At 47.6% G+C, this 4,005-nt stretch overlaps 2 non-coding genes across 2 annotated transcripts; one reads left to right on the top strand and one right to left on the bottom strand.

The window, feature by feature from the left end:
* Positions 1-2,566: 2,566 nt before the first annotated feature.
* On the bottom strand, positions 2,567-2,638 carry trnaw-cca (transfer RNA tryptophan (anticodon CCA)). The gene has a single exon. It is a non-coding gene; the product is annotated as a tRNA-Trp (tRNA).
* A 207-nt stretch (positions 2,639-2,845) lies between these two features.
* On the top strand, positions 2,846-2,917 carry trnaw-cca (transfer RNA tryptophan (anticodon CCA)). Its single transcript has one exon. It is a non-coding gene; the product is annotated as a tRNA-Trp (tRNA).
* Positions 2,918-4,005: the final 1,088 nt, after the last annotated feature.

Here is a 4,005-nt window from a genome sequence, read left to right as displayed (position 1 = left end):
GTAGGGTGTATGGTGGTAGGTTGGTATGGTAGTAGGGGGTCTGGTGGTAGGCCGTATGGTGGTAGGGTGGTATGGTGGTAGGGGGTATGGTGGTAGGCCGTATGGTGATAGGGTGGTATGATGGTAGGGGGTCTGGTGATAACAATAGTAGCAGTAACTAGTTGTAGTAACTCCTAACCTTAACCCCTAACCTTGACCCCTAACCCCTAGCCTAGCTAACATTAGCCAGCTATCTAATGTAGGCCACCTAGCGAGAATCCGTAACATATCTTACATTTTGTAAATTCGTAACATATCTTACATTTTGCAAACTTTTAACGTATAATACAAATTGTATTTCGCAACATATCATACCAAATGGTTAATAGACACGAAACTTAACATTTCACATATATTAGTATAATAGTGCCCTCTAAGCTCGTCATCAAGCTCGAGACCCTGGGTCTCGACCCCGCCCTGTGCAACTGGGTACTGGACTTCCTGACGGGCCGCCCCCAGGTGGTGAGGGTAGGCAACAACATCTCCACCCCGCTGATCCTCAACACTGGGGCCCCACAAGGGTGCGTTCTGAGCCCTCTCCTGTACTCCCTGTTCACCCACGACTGCGTGGCCACGCACGCCTCCAACTCAATCATCAAGTTTGCGGACGACACAACAGTGGTAGGCTTGATTACCAACAATAACGAGACGGCCTACAGGGAGGAGGTGAGGGCCCTCGGAGTGTGGTGTCAGGAAAATAACCTCACACTCAACGTCAACAAAACTAAGGAGATGATTGTGGACTTCAGGAAACAGCAGAGGGAACACCCCCCTATCCACATCGATGGAACAGTAGTGGAGAGGGTAGTAAGTTTTAAGTTCCTCGGCGTACACATCACAGACAAACTGAATTGGTCCACCCACACAGACAGCATCGTGAAGAAGGCGCAGCAGCGCCTCTTCAACCTGATGTTTTGGTCACTTTTGAATGCTGGTGGTGCTTTCACTCTAGTGGTAGCATGAGATGGAGTCTACAACCCACACAAGTGGCTCAGGTCTTGCAGCTCATCCAGGATGGCACATCAATGCGAGCGATGGCAGGAAGGTTTGCTGTGTCTGTCAGCGTAGTGTCCAGAGCATGGAGGCGCCACCAGGAGACAGGCCAGTACATCAGGAGACGTGGAGGAGGCCGTAGGAGGGCAACAACCCAGCAGCAGGACCGCTCCTCTGCCTTTGTGCAAGGAGGAGCAGGAGGAGCACTGCCAGAGCCCTGCAAATGACCTCCAGCAGGCCACAAATGTGCATGTGTCTGCTCAAATGGTCAGAAACAGACTCCACAGGTGGGGGTTGTGCTTACAGCCCAACACTGTGCAGGACGTTTGGCATTTGCCAGAGAACACCAAGATTGGCAAATTCGCCACTGGCGCCCTGTGCTCTTCACAGATGAAAGCAGGTTCACACTGAGCACATGTGACAGACGTGACAGTCTGGAGACGCTGTGGAGAACGTTCTGCTGCCTGCTACATCCTCCAGCATGACCGGTTTGTGGGGTGGCATTTCTTTGGGGGGCCGCACAGCCCTCCATGTGCTCGCCAGAGGTAGCCTGACTGACATTAGGTACCGAGATGAGATCCTCAGACCCCTTGTGAGACCATATGCTGGTGCAGTTGGCCCTGGGTTCCTCCTAATGCAAGACAATGCTAGACCTCATGTGGCTGGAGTGTGTCAGCAGTTCCTGCAAGAGGAAGACATTGATGCTATGGACTGGCCCGCCCGTTCCCCAGACCTGAATCCAATTGAGCACATCTGGGACATCATGTCTCGCTCCATCCACTCGCTCCATTGCACCACAGACTGTCCAGGAGTTGGCGGATGCTTTAGTCCAGGTCTGGGAGGAGATCCCTCAGGACACCATCCGCCACCTCATCAGGAGCATGCCCAGGCGTTGTAGGGAGGTCATACAGGCACGTGGAGACCACACACACTACTGAGCCTCATTTGGACTTGTTTTAAGGACATTACATCAAAGTTGGATCAGCCTGTAGTGTGGTTTTCCACTTTAATTTTGAGTGTCACTCCAAATCCAGACCTCCATGGGTTGATAAATTTGATTTCCATTAATCATTTTTGTGTGATTTTGTTGTCAGCACATTCAACTATGTAAAGAAAAAAGTATTTAATAAGAATATTTCATTCATTCAGATCTAGGATGTGTTATTTTAGTGTTCCCTTAATTTTTTTGAGCAGTGTATATTATATATCTATAAATATATATAATATGCAATGCAACAGAAATTGAGGGGCATTATTCTCTCCGCTCTGATTAGTATTTTTGTCCAGTCGTACTGGAATAATAAAAGCTTTGTTCACAAATGTTTGACTTTTTTTTTGCATTATAAAAAAATGTATCATCATTTAGATTTATCAGGGGATGCTGCAGCACCCCTACTTCCTGCAACTATGTTGATATCCAGATACAACGTTAGCACCTTTAGGGGCTCTGTTGTCCCCTAAAGCCGTATATGTTCAGAAGCTATTTCATCTTTAATCTTCATTGAAACCCAGTTTTCAATCGACCTCAAAAATTTGACCCCGACGTGATTTGAACACGCAACCTTCTGATCTGGAGTCAGACGCGCTACCGTTGCGCCACGAGGTCAGTTAATGTAATCTTAAAACTGTCTACGTTGTGAAAGTGCTGGTCGGCACAAGGTGGTCATCTCATGACATACTCACGAAGCGCACGGAATGGTTACGCGACCAACCGCGCGCAGTGGCTGTGGCATGTCGTCGTCGATACCTTTTCCTGGAGAAAAGTTCGATGTTGCATCCTATAAATGGTCTCAGACGCAGGACGACCATACAGGACTTCGTGGCGCAACGGTAGCGCGTCTGACTCCAGATCAGAAGGTTGCGTGTTCGAATCACGTCGGGGTCATTTGTTTTGCGCTTGAAAGTGAGTTGGCTTGCTCTAACCAGTAGTAGAGGTGTAAAGGCTACTAAATCATCATGAAAAATAGAGGAAAACAGTTTTGCAGTCAGGCAATATTATCGTCAGAGAAGGGTTTGTACATTCCAGGAAAGGTTAAGATGTTTTTAATATAGCCTACTGTGTGTTGCTTATACAGCCGTACAAATAAATAACAAATAGACAGCTATTATCAATCAGTCTGTAATTATTATTGATGTATCTGTGCCTCGATGGCGACACAGAGGTCAGGTAAGCAAAACACTCAGGGCTGTAAGCCACCCAGCACCTTGTGGAAGACCTGGGGTCGCACCTTGGGGGTCCGCTCGTCTGCGAAGCGGCTTATTTTCTCCAGCACCCGGCCCACCCCTCGGTACGTATAAAAACACTCAGAAACATACAGTACACACACAACTATACATGCTTGTGGATGTGTGTGTAGTTACCACACACACACACCACTAGCCTAACCATTCCCCCCGAAGCATACCTCTGGTCAATTTCCCAGGGGAAACATAAGGAAGTCCATTCTATGAAAGGGCCTCAGACACAACAACAAATCACAGGACTTTCTGGTGCAAAGGTAGGGTGTCTGCCTGTAAATCAGAAGGATGCTTGTTCATATTATGATACTGTTTTGCATGAAAACACAGAGAAGTGGCCAGACACACACACACACACACAGATGAGGAAGCAGACACATTCCAACATTCAAATCCCTGTAATGGGTATTACAAGCATCATCCCAGAGAAGTGGCCAGACACACACACACAGATGAGGAAGCAGACACATTCCAACATTCAAATCCCTGTAATGGGTATTACAAGCATCATCCCAGAGAAGTGGCCAGACACACACACACAGATGAGGAAGCAGACACATTCCAACATTCAAATCCCTGTAATGGGTATTACAAGCATCATCCCACACGTTGTTGTTGTTGCTGCTGAAGGATTGGTTTTATTTTTTATACCTCGGTTATCGACTTGGTCACATGACAAGGGACATGGGGAGATTGGATCACATGACGCAGGGACTGAAACCTCTGGATGCCTCT

This window comes from Oncorhynchus nerka, linkage group LG13 (assembly GCF_034236695.1).
Source record: "Oncorhynchus nerka isolate Pitt River linkage group LG13, Oner_Uvic_2.0, whole genome shotgun sequence".
Classification (NCBI taxonomy): Eukaryota; Metazoa; Chordata; class Actinopteri; order Salmoniformes; family Salmonidae; genus Oncorhynchus; species Oncorhynchus nerka.
Note: the sequence above shows the minus strand (reverse complement) of the source record. Positions and strands in the feature narration are given on the sequence as shown.